This window comes from Protopterus annectens, chromosome 7.part0 (assembly GCF_019279795.1).
Source record: "Protopterus annectens isolate FY-2018-M chromosome 7.part0, PAN1.0, whole genome shotgun sequence".
Classification (NCBI taxonomy): Eukaryota; Metazoa; Chordata; order Ceratodontiformes; family Protopteridae; genus Protopterus; species Protopterus annectens.
Window position 1 is genome coordinate 1,154,625,758 of NC_056739.1, and position 13,473 is coordinate 1,154,639,230.

At 41.0% G+C, this 13,473-nt stretch overlaps 1 protein-coding gene across 2 annotated transcripts in view; it reads left to right on the forward strand.

The window, feature by feature from the left end:
- Positions 1 to 13,473, forward strand: part of DAPK2 (death associated protein kinase 2) — a 1,192,346-nt gene that overhangs the window by 349,339 nt on the left and 829,534 nt on the right. The gene's annotated exons all lie outside the window — the stretch shown is intronic.

Genomic DNA, 13,473 nt, shown 5'->3' on the forward strand with positions numbered 1-13,473 from the left:
TTACAGCATGTTTTTCAAATTAAAATTTGTTCTATGCATTCATTCTGAAAAAAGCTCTCGAGCTTGGAGAAGCTAGCATGTTTTAATATACCTGTGACTGGATGATTTGTTTAGCCATTCCTTGGGGGGTGAATATTTTCGTTGCTTTTTATTATTCATACTCTTGCGTTTTCTGGGTGGTTCAGTGTTTAGAGTCTAAAGAGTTTTTTTTTTTCTCACAGAAGATTGATTTCATTAGCCTGTAAATGCATCCAGGAATAAAAATGTACACATTAGCAAACTCATGCATAGAATGAATGCAAATAGAAATAGAAAGGTTTGTATTATCTGAAGGTATGAAGCTTGCTAAAGAACACAGTATTAGAAGGAAAGGTATTTTTTGTGCCTTGTAAATCTTACTGGGCATGTTGAGGCGCAAGACTGCTCTATCAGAAGCAGATTGCCTTATTGTAATTAATTGCTTGTGCTCTTTCTTCTCCCTCACATGCAGTTTTTCAGCTGCTGCTGTTACTTTTAGGAATGTACTCTGCATAGACATGGTTGCAGGCAATGAGATGAGACTGTTGTGGTTTTGAATTCCTTTGACTTGTGCATCCATTCATTTGTTGCATTCTTTCCTAGAGGTGGAGTCAATTCCGTGGCCTACCAGCAAGGGTTAGTAAGTCAAACAGATTGATAGACTCCCTTACTTGTTATAGGCATGCTGCATTGTGACGCATTTTAGCTGGATATGCCCCCCTTACTGTGCACCAAAACCATTCATGACGTCCAAACACTCTCATGCAAGTGAAAGTGGAGTACCATTGCAAGATATGAAACTTATTGTTTTAGCTTTTGAATGCTCCATTTCTCACGTCATCAGAGAGGTGGTTGATGCTTCTGTGACAGACCTGCAAGACCCATACATTTTCAGTAGCTCCCTTCTTTTATAGCAGATTAGAGACATGATTAGTTCGGTGTCTCAATGCCAAATGCAGAGTTGTAGAGCTTTCTCCATGACATAGAAAGCTGTATCCTTTATAATTAGTTCCACATATGATACAAACCAAGCATCTGTTACTGGTAAGAATTACACAGTGTGCATATTCAGTTTAAAAAGTAATCTGATTATAGCAATATTGTTTGGCTTCTCCTGTTAAGGGTCGCCACGGCGGATCACCGGTCCCCATATTGATTGGCAGTGGAGTTTTTACAGTGTGGAATTGCCAGCCCTGTGCCCAACCTTCACAGAATGTACACACACACACACACACACACACACACACACACACACACACACACACACACACACACGCACCTACCTGCATGTCTTTAAAACTCACTCGACCACAGGGAAGACATGCAGACTCTGCATAGAAGGCACTTAATCTGGTTATAGTAAAGAAAAAAGACAACAGCAGCATGTGTTTTATCATAAGACATCAACATCCATTATAGGTGCATTGTTTGGTACAAGGTGAACACAGGGACATATTGGAGTGAACTGAAGATATCCTAGTATCGTACGATATAGCAAACACTGCCATGCCTCATTCCTGCTATGTAGTGAACACCCCAGTTTTAAAAAAGTAGGTGATTATAAGGGGTTAAACTTGCAAAATAGTTTTTCTCCTATACTGGGTAAGAAGATACATATACGAAGTATTTCAGCTGTAGCATTCTGTGACCTTGATTTTCACGTGTGCTTGGCTGTCTCATAGATTACTAGTTAAGCATGTTAACTAGAGTCTTTAATAGCATATGTGTTCCTAGCATTTAAGGAAATAAAAATACTTAGTTAAATTTGTTATACATCATTCAGGACACAAGTCATACAATGTAGATGTAAACTTTAGTAATTATTTAACCTAAATGTAGTCTGTGTATACTAAAACTAATATGGAGACAAATAAATCTGACCATGACCATAAATCAGTTGAGACTTGTAATAGACATAACATGGTGGCAGGAGTAAAACAGTACAAATGGTAGACTATCCTCTATAATGTTCTTAAAGTTATAAGGCTGTATCATTTACATAGGTCAGGAGGGGGAAACGTTCTTCCCTAGATGTGAGTGAAGTTATCCTTAGCTGCTAAAGGCAGCACAGAATTGTTTGGAACTGAGACGGAAGTTAAAATAAGCTCATGCAGAAGTACAAGTAGAAAAGCGGTAATGATTTCTTTATGGATTGTCACGGTTGAGAGGATGTGGAGACATGCATATTTTTTGAAATTGTTAGTGAGGCTAAATTTGCAGGTGTTGTTATGCTGTAATATCAGAATACTTTTAGATCAGTCAGGTATGGGTTTGTTTCTGTTTAGTGCAAATCTACAGATATCTCATCTTTTGGTGACCCAAGTAAGCTAATCCTATTGGAGTATTTTCTGCCATGACATGAAATTTACTATGAGGTAAAGTGTCATACCAATTCTCAGATTTTCCACTGAAGAATGAGAAACAAGGTCACAAATAGTTATCTGCACAGCGTGTATGTCTAACATAGGCTTTATTATTATTATTACAATTACTGTAGATACCTGAGACAACTATTTTTGATGGAAAACACTGTTGAGCATTGTGTGTATATGAAAGAAAGTCAGTTGCAGTGTTTCAGGAATTTTTTTGGCTAATCTATATGAAATGGAATATGTTACCTTTGCAGTGACGGCTGGTCAATTCAAAGCAAATGTGTGGGGGGGGGGGGGGGGCTGGAGGAAGCAACTGAATGGGTAGAGGCAAATACAATAACAATTACCTATGATCAAACAGATGTAGTCATTCATTTCATCCACAGACTCCTTCAGAACAAACCCAGTCATTATAGCTAATTTACTGACAATTTCCACCTTAGATATCTAGCTGCATAATCAGCAATCCATGGGTCCCCTTTTACTCACTAGTCTCCTTGCACTCCCCAGTGCCCTCCTCTGGTTTCCCCTCATTCTGGCCCCACATCATCCAGACAAATTACTTCTTTCTTGCTTTTTAATATTTCGTCTTACTTTTTAACCATCACCCCCCCCCCCCCCGTGAGTTTAACACTCTGTAACTGGCTAAGACTCCACTGTAATTTAAGTCTGGAGGAAGTGATTGAATTAAGATGGGGGTCTGCTAGGACCCCAGAAGTCATAAAGTTGTGGCTGCACCAAAGTGCATCTTAGATTTTTTTTTTTTATTTTCTAATTAACTTTTCACTTAATAATGATGGCCTGGACAAAAAATCATGAGTGAGGAAATATATGCACTCTTTTGGGGAATAGTGCCTGCCTTCCTACCCTTCCAAAAAGACAGTTACCTTCAGTATACCACTCTGTTGTTAGACTGGGATGAAAAGTAAAAGAACAAGTGGCCAGATGCATATATTATACTGCAGGGTGTCTGGGAGATAAAAACAAAGCATTTGGATAAAATCAACAGAAAAGAAAGGACTGCACATAAAAGGAGCCAACAGCCGAAAACTCAACAGGGGATCCAAGTGCTATTGTATGGCAACAATATGCAGTGCAACACTCTGCTGTCACACACATCCTGCCTAGACCACCACAGACAGTTATTTACTGATTGCAATGCCGATGCTTGACTGTTACAGAAAGTGAAAAATATGCTTGCTACTTCTGCAAAGCCATAATAATAAATGCTTATTTTAAACCGGCAACAGTGTAACTTTTCTCCACAGTCAACACCTGCATCCAGTCAAAACCAATTTTACTGAATAAATATTCCTCAGATAAAAATAGCAACGACTGGACAAAGTAATTTAATTTACCCCCTACATAGATATAACCATCCATTATTTGCACATAGATCCTTTCAGTAGTTTAACCATGTATGCACAAGGGCTTCATTGGCATCAAAATGAAACATTTCCCCCAATGACCCCTTCAACAATTTGTCCATATATGCACAAACACTTCACAGGCATCAAAATGAAATGCTCTCCCAACTTCCCTTTCAGTAGTTTGCCCTTCTATGCACATTCACATATACATGCAGTCTCACATACACTTTAAGTACTTACTTTCTTCCTACATCCAGGCAGTAGCACACATAGTGCCTGAAAAAAAAATACTTCCAAATAAAATTAAAAAAAAAAAATTCCCATTTTTGTGCCCTGTCTTCCCCATTAATTGCTTCCTTCTTCTTGGCTGAGGCAGCCGGAGCTAATAGGAAGGGCTCCATGCTGCATCGTGTAGCAGTCCAGTGAAACTCTCATTGAGTGACGCTTCTGTCACTATCGAATGCTGCCAGTCAATCCTGACTGATGATCAAGAAGCCTAATGCCGAACAGCCTGGTAATTGTAAGAAGCAGAATTTTTTTTTTATGTTTCAGATCTCCTCAGAACTCAGCACATGCTCCTGCACTAAGTTCCAAGTACCCTGAAAACTAAAGAAAGTCAACTATTATTTTTAATTTAAAAACTAATAGTTGACTTTCTGAGTTAGCACATTTCTTTTTTTTTTCTTTTTTTAACTGAGGAGGGCTACAAACCAGTAGCCAGTACCATCAACTACCCCTGTATCTTTGTGAGATATTATGAATTAAATAATTAGACTGACAGTTAATGTTAAGAATTAAGGCTCTGAGCTGTTAACAAGATGTGCTCTGCGGTCCAGGGTTTAATTTCTTAACCTTTTGCTTAGTTAGACACCCGAAGCATACCTCTCAACTGCACAGATTTTCACAGAATGTCCAAATTTTGGCCTAATATTTTTGGTCTGTTTTTCATACCATTGTGATTTTCTGGCAAATTAAAGATTGAAGTTAGAAAATAATGACATACATTTGGGTTTCAGACTTCACTTCATATCCTTCAAAAAATCATGGCTATTATTATAAACCTATTATTCTATCAACTTTTTTTAAGTTTGTAAGAGCAATATTTTAAAATTGTCCCTACCTTTGGGGCTTTGTCCCACTTTTATTTATGGGTTTGTCCAGACTTCTTGCTCTAAGAGGTTGAGAGGTATGGCCATAAGCAAGCCACTTCACCATGTACTTGTCTAGTGCTGAGTCTGAAAAAAAGGCAATGTCCATGTGGATTAGTGTTTTGCCCTTGTTAACAAATACAAATAAGTAAATACATAAATGCTGCATTTGCTTTTGCATATATTATATTAATTTTGGTAATTGTCTTTTTACTTTATTCTTGTTATATCCATATGTCATAATCTGATCCTAGAAGCAGTTTTGAACAGAAAGTACAAAATGCTGTTTCGGTATGCCTGTGCTTAGCTGACTAACACTAACTTTGCTTAATCATAAAATGTGTTTCTGAAAGCAGGCTCTAGACTGAGGCTCATAAATAATTCATTTCTATATTTGGTTTGCTGCACTAAGCTGCAGACTGGCTTAGTGCAGCTCCCAGTCCCTCAGTGTGCCCCACCCCCAGCAACCAGATATTGCTATAACATCAAACATAGGAGCTATGGCAGTAAGAATAGCTTGGCCTTTGGCTAGACAAGGTAAAATGTATTTCATATTTAAACTAATTAAAAATGATTCATGCAGCTGCAGAAACAAACCAGGGTTTTCAGTGTATGTACACTTTGCAAAATTCTTTGTATTTGTACTAGACGTCTTGGTGTGCACTATTCAGGTACATGTTGGTAATGTTGGTGGCTTTGAAATTGCCCGCCCCTCTTGTAGATTTGTATTTGGATACTCCTTCTGGGCCATTCTCATTTGCTTACTCAACTGAGTGCAGTGAGATCATATTCTGATTTCAGGCACTCCTACTGTGTACAAAGAGAGCATTTGGGAAGGACAACCCCTGTAGCCTCTTAATCCTGCTCTGTTCCCTCTCTAAAAAAAATAAATAAATATATATATATATATATATATATATATATATATATATATATATATATATATATATATATATATATATATATATATATATATTTTTTTTTTTATTCAGCTGCTCTTACCGTAACCATCTTAGTTGCTCTTCTGCGTGCTGTTATCTGTTCAGTCGCTCTTACTCCGCACTTATTATTGCTTGCATGTAGCCTTCTAATTTACTGCCTTCTGCACTTGTTTTTTAGTCATTTGTTAATTTAATTGCATTTATTTGATCTGTATTTGCCGTAGTGTTGCTACACACTCGGGTGTGCTGGCCTGCACTACAATTTGAATTGTATTTACTGCTGTTTTAGCTGCTTTTCTGTAACAAAAAAAAATTATGAGTTGTTTCCTGCCTTTCCTGTAACTAGTCAAGTCCAGATACAGACTTGCTGTATCCAGGATTGTTGGTAAGCTTCTGAGCCCCCCAAGCCTTTCTGTGTTGGAGGGAAGCCTTCTAGCTTATCAGTGGGAGTGTTAAGCACTAGATAGCCTATCTACCACAGGAAGAGTGGGTTTTGGCCCTGAAATTGTAGTTCATTGGCCGTTTGGGCAGTTTTTCCATCTCTTTCTACTTTCTGGTTAAAAGGCCATTTTGCGTTTGGTCCCTGCCTTTCCTATAACTGGTGTAGTCCATGTACAGATTTGCTGTATCCAGGACTGTTGGTAAGCTTCCAAGCCCCCCCCCCCAAGCCCTTCTGTGTTGGAGAGAAGCCTTCTAGCTTATCAGTGGGAGTGGTAAGCACTAGGTAACCTATCTACCACAAGAGGAGTGGTTTCTGGCCCAGAAATTATAGATGTTCTTCGTGTTTCACTGTTGCATTCATTACATTTGGGTAATCTGCTGGCAGGTTGCCCTCAGTCGGCCTGATTAACAAAATCTTGGGTCCTGCGTCAGTTGCTGTCCCTTCTTCCAGTTCGCCTGTACTCAGTGAGGCCTTTTCACAGCCCCTGATACCCACTAATTCTGATTCGCAGGTGTCTACTGAGACCCATTCGTATGCTGCGAGATGCTTCACCTATAGAACCCGCGGATGTCTCTACCTTGGATGGGTCCAGAGCTGCTGTGCAGGCACCGGCTTCTGAGGGTGTATTCAGGCCTACAGACTTGCATATTAAACCGACTCCACTTTCATTATTAAGGTCTAAATCTCGATCTATGTCTAAAAAACCAATGCCCAGGCCACATGTTCAGGCCCCTATGCCTAAAAAACAAATGATCAAAATGGCTGAAGATTTAATTACTCTAATCAGGGGTAGTCAACCCCCCCTCCCTCTAAGAGGCCTAGGGCTGAGTTTGATTATGAATCTTCTGATCGGATTTTTGTTTCTTCTGACTCTTCTGATGACCTGGATTTGTGCATACCTATTTATGAGGATTCTGATGCAGAGGATTCCATTTCCTCTGCTTCCCATCCTGAGGATTTTTCCTTTGGGGAAACTTTACATACCTTAAGGGAGCATTTCCACTGGGAAAGTCAGGAATTTTCTGATTCAAAAAAGAGGCTTAGGGATTTCCTTCTTCAACCTCAGCATAGGCCTTTGGCCATACCTCCTGTACTAGACATTGGTGATGATGTGTTTTCGGAATCCAATATGACCCCTGATTCCCTGCCTCCAGCTCCTAGTAAACCTGACAGATACTACAGAGCTCCTGAGTCCCACAAGTTCCTTTTCAAAAATCCTGTTGCAGATCCAGAAACCATTTCTCAGGGGCCAAAGGGCATTAAGGCTTCTACTGCTAAAAATCCTACTCCTTCTGATAGAGACTCCAGGGTGCTGGATAAATGGGGTAAGAAGGTTTATACTTCTGCAACCTTGGCAATCAGGGCTTTAAACTGCCAATTTCACATGTTAAAATATCAACAGCATATGATTGGACTGCTTAAACAGAATATGATGTTGATTCCTGATTGTGTGGAAAATAAAGATTTACAGGATTTATTGCATTCTGCTGAACAAGTTGGAAAACATACTTTACTATGTGGGTTTGATTCTTTAGAGGCCTCGTGCAGGGCTGCTGTGACTGGGTCTGTGCTTTGAAGGACTGCTTGGCTTAAGGAGCAATCTTTGCCTGATCATGTTAAAGCGAAATTGTTGGATGCTGCTTTACATCAGGACTACCTGTTTGGCAATAAGGCTGAAGAAGTTCTAAAAAAGATGGAAGATAAAGCTAAATCTATGCAAACTGTTAAAGATTTCTTACAAGTGCAACTTCCACGATTTAGTAGGCACTGGCCTACTAAGAATTGGTCCTTTCCAGCCCCTTCCAGATCCTCTCAAGCCAAACCCAGACACACCAAAAACACTAGGTTTCAGTCCCAGGGGACTGTCAGATCTAAGCAATGGGGGGCCTCCACTTCCAAAACTGGAAATAACAAGACACCCCCCTATGATAAACAGTCTCAATGACTTCCTTTAAAAATTTCCAAGCACTTACCTTTTAGCCACCCCTTTAGGGGGAAAGATTGCTCTTCATGCAAAAAACTGGGAACTCATAACCCAGAACAAATGGGTTTTAAATATAGTGTCCCAGGGATACAGATTTCATTTCCACACGTTGCCAACACCAAACGGGTGGCCAGATCTGCCCCCAAATCAGTGGGCAGAGGCTCAAAAACATGTACTTTCCCTCTTAAACATGGGGCTGTTCAACCAGTACCAGAAGAGGAAAAGGTACAAGGTTTCTATTCCAGGCTTTTTCTGGTACCCAGAAAAGACAAATCATGGCGTCCAATTCTGGACCTGTCTGTTTTAAACACCTTTCTGGACATTCCAAAATTCAAGATGTTGACTCTTCACCAGTTACTTCCTATGCTAGGCAAAGATGCCTGGTTGGCAACTCTAGATTTAAAAGAAGCATACCCGCACATCCCAGTCAGGGAATCTTGCAGAAGATACCTACGCTTCAAAGCAGACTACTTGCATTATCAGTTCTCTGCGCTGCCCTTTAGTTTGTCTACTGTGCCCAGGGTATTCACAAAGTGCCTGGCTCATTATTGCATTTTGCAGGCAAAGAAATATCTAAATATATCCATACCTGGACAATTGTCTAATTCAGGCAGAAAACCAGGGCATACTTCTAAATCATCTGGCGTTTGTAAAAAGGGCTCTAACTTGTCTGGGGTACACCATAAACGAAAAGAAATCACAACTGGAACCCTCTCAATGGATTACATTCCTGGGTGCAAGCTTGAATACAACTGCCCAGATGGCTTTCCTCATGCCAGAGAAGCAAATTCAATTGGTAACTTACTTCAAACAAGTGGCCACAAAAACCCTGCTATCTGCAAGACAAATACTGCAAGCCTTGAGGTTCATGGCCTCCTGCATCCTTCTAATTCCATATGCAAGACTGCATATGAGGAAACTACAGTGGTACTTAAAAAGTCTCTGTAGTCAACATTGTCACAGCCTGGAAACAATGATTCCTATCATACCTTGCCTATGCCTGGAATTCCTATGGTGGGCAGAGGCCTGCCCCAAAACAAGGGACTGCCATTCACACTACCCCCTGCCACCCAAACCCTAACTACAGATGCGTCAGACTATGCATGGGGGGGCTCACCTGGCAGGAAGGTGCATTCAGGGCAAATGGAACCCAAATCAAATGCACCTACATATCAATCAAAAAGAAATGTTAGCTGTACAGAAAGCTCTGACAGCCTTCAAGGAATACATTCTTCCAGGACAACTAATGGTAAAGACGGACTACACCACTGTTATGTGATACATAAACAAGCAGGGGGGTACACATTCTTACCCCCTCTGCAGACTAGCCATGGCGTTGTGGAACACAGCCTTGAGCTACCAAGTGCACCTAAAAGGTCAATTCCTGCCAGGAAGCTTGAATACACTGGCAGACGGACTAAGCAGAAATCTCATGGACCCACACGAGTGGAAACTGGAACCACGGATTTTCAACATGTTGACAAACAAATGGGGGAGCCCAGACATAGATCTATTTGCCTCCCCCCAGAACTACCAGTTGGACAAGTTTTGCATAAGGACTCCCCACAAAAAAGCATGGAAAGTGGATACTCTGTCCTTCAGTTGGAAAAACCTATCAGTTTACGCCTTTCTCCCTCTGCCTCTGCTCTCCAAAGTTCTGCTAAAAGTCAAACAGGACAAACCAAGAATAATTTTGATTGCTCCAGACTGGCCATGCCAACACTGGTACCCACTCCTGTGCAGTGTGTCACAAATATCTACATGGCACCTGCCTCAGAACCCTTCCTTGCTGTCTCAGCAGGAGAACCAAATTCTGCACCCTCAGCTTCCAACATTGAATCTTGCAGCTTGGCTAATCACTTAAATTCACCCTTATCATCTGTCAGCAAAGCTGTAATGGATGTCATCTTGGAGGCGAGAAGACCTAGTACTAGAAAATCTTATACTGATAAATGGAAAAGATTCTGTGCCTGGAACCAATCTTTAGGGATGAGCACAGCAGCTCCCAATTTACCTCAGATTTTGCAATACTTAACTGAAATGCTTCACAAGGGTCTGTCTTTTTCCTCTATTAAAATCCACGTTTCAGCTATTTCAGCTCACTATAACAAAGAACCACCCCTCTTATCTCATGCACTGCTCAAGCAGTATCTCAGAGGGGCTAAGAACTTGAGACCACCCAAGGGAGCTCCTACCCCTGCCTGGGATCTTAAGTTTGTTTTGGAAAAACTCACTGTGCCTCCTTTCGAGCCAGCTGCTACTGCAGACTTAAAATTTCTTTCTTGGAAAACAGCCTTCCTTTTAGCAATCACTTCAGCTAGAAGGATATCTGAATTACAGGCCCTTATGGCAGTGGAGCCTTTCATCATCTTTTATGCGAACAGGGTATCTGTGAGGAACAATCCATCCTTCATGCCCATGGTGGTTTCCAGTGTGGCTCTTAATCAGTCCATTCATTTGCCAACCTTCTTTCCCAATCCACAGAACAAAGGGGAATGGATTCAGCATTCTTTGGATGTGCACAGACAACTTAGATTCTACTTGGACAGGACTAAATATCGAAGAAAATCTGAACAATTGCTGGTAGTATTTGCTGCAGGGGCAGAGTGGAAGGCTATTTCAAAACAAACCATTTCTAAATGGATAAGCCATTGCATTCATTTCCGTTATAAGCACCATGGAAAACCTATCCCCCAGGGGATCAGATCTCATTCCACCAGGGCTGCATCTACTTCAACAGCCTTTCTCAGAGGTGTTCCTACCAGGGATATTCTAGAAGCTGCTACCTGGAGTTCTGTACATACTTTCACCAAGCATTATCATTTACCAATTTTCTCTAAATCCAGAGCTGGCTTTGCACTGCTGTCTTGCAGGGCCTTATAGCTGGCCCTAATGCTGTATAATCTCCTCCTCCCAACCATAGCTTTGGGAATCTACCCAAATGTAATGACTGTAACAGTGAAACACGAAGAACATAGTACAGTTGTGTACACTTACCATAAATGTAGATGTTCGAGTGTATTCACTGTTGCAGTCCTGGTTACCCTCCCTCCAGCCCCCTACTTTTCTCTGGCTATACTTCTACCTTCTTTTACTATGTTTAAAAGCCTTTTTGGTGTATTTGCTTTTGGTTGGAGGTATATTTTTGTGCTTTTAATTTTATTTGTTCCCCTTTAGGGGGGCACCTGATATCTGGGGCAAGAAAAACTGATCTAATGGCGTCGGATGCATGTTTTATACCCCTGACAATCTGACATCATGGAAGAAGGGACAGCAACTGATGCAGGACCCAAGACTTTGTTAATCAGGCCGACTGAGGGCATACTGCCAGCAGATTACCCAAATGTAATGACTGCAACAGTGAATATACTCGAACATCTACATTTATGGTAAGTGTACACAACTGTACTTTTATTGGCCGTTTGGGAAGCTTTTCCATCTCTTTCAACCTTCTGATTTAAAAGTCTGTGTTTGCACTTGTTTCATGCCTTTCCTGTTACTAGTCTAGTCCAGGTACAGATTTGCTGCATCCAGGACTCTTTGTAAGCTTCTGAGCCCCCCAAGCCTTTCCGTGTTGGAGGGAAGCCTTCTAGCTTATCAGTGGGAGTGGTAAGCATCAGGTAGTCTATCTACCACAAGAGGAGTGGTTCCTGGCCCAGAAATTGTAGCTATTGGCTGTTTGAGCAGTTGTTTTCCATCTCTTTCAATTTTCTGGATTGAAAGCCACACTTGTGCCTGTTTCCCGCCTTTCCTATAACCAGCCTAGTCCGGTTACAGAGTTGCTGTATCCAGGATTGTTAGTAGGCTTCTGAGCCCCCCAAGCCTTTCTATGTTGGAGGGAAGCCTTCTAGCTTATCAGTGGGAGTGGTAAGCACTAGGTAGCCTATCCTCCATGGGAAGAGTGAGTTTTGGCCCAGAAATTGTAGTTTATTTGGCCGTTTGGGCAGTTTTCCACCTCTTTCAACTTGCTGGCTTAAAAGCCTATGTTTGTACTTGTTCCCCACCTTTCCTGTAACTAGTCTAGTCTAGGTACAGATTTGCTGTATCCAGGACTCTTTGTAAGCTTCTGAGGCCCCCCCCCCAAGCCTTTCTGTGTTGGAGGGAAGCCTTCTAGCTTATCAGTGGGAGTAGTAAGCATTAGGTAGCTGATCTACCACAAGAGGAGTGGTTCCTGGCCCAGAAATTGTAGCTATTGGCCATTTGGGCAGTTTTTTTTCCATCTCTTTCAACGTTCTGGTTTAAAAGCCGCACTTGCACTTGTTTCCCACCTTTCCTATAACTAGCCTAGTCCAATTACAGAGTTGCTGTATCCAGGACTGTTGGTAAGCTTCTGAGCCCCGCAAGCCTTTCTGTGTTGGAAGAAAGCCTTCTAGCTTATCAATGGGAGTGGTAAGCACTGGGTAGCCTGTCTACCACGAGAGGAGAGGTTCTTGGCCCAGAAATTGTAGTTTATTGACCATTTGGACAGTTTGTCCGTCTCTTTCAACTTTCTGGTTTAAAAGACCACATCTGTGCTTGTTTCCCATCTTTCCTGTAACTAACTTACTGGGTAGCTTTAGAAAGTCTTAAACTGATACAAGGCTTCTAGCTTAGAAGAGAGACTTTCGAGTGATTAAGTATCAGTTTTCTTTACTTTCTTGCTGTACTTAACTGTTTTCCGCCTAAATGCAGATTTTCCAGCATTTATTGTGATTTAAAAGCTTGTTTTTTTCACATATTGTACTTATTTGACTGCCTGCACTTTTAAAAAGTTGTTTTTTGTTTAAATAATTTGTTTAACTGTTGTAGGCTACACACTAAATTGTGATAGCCTTTTCTGATCGTTTGTAGTTGCTTAAAGCTGTTTTAAGTGTATTTTTTACTGTTTTTGCCTTATCTTTAAAAAAAAAACAAACAAAAAATTCCTTGTTTCCTGCCTTTCTAAGCTAGTATAGTCCAGTTTTCAGGCTAGTGCTGAATTCAGGGGTATGATACTAGTTTCTGAGTTGCCCATACCTTACTTGGATAGAAGGACATTTCTCTGTTCACCTGTGAGAGAGGGGAGCTTTGAGCAACCTATCTGTCCCTGGAGGAGTGGTTCCAGCCCAGAAGTTAGTAGTTTATTGGCCATTTTGGGCTAATTTCTATCTCTTTCATTTCCCCTACTATAAAAAACGCATTTGCACAGTTTTACGCACTGGGCAGTGCCAGTTACCTAC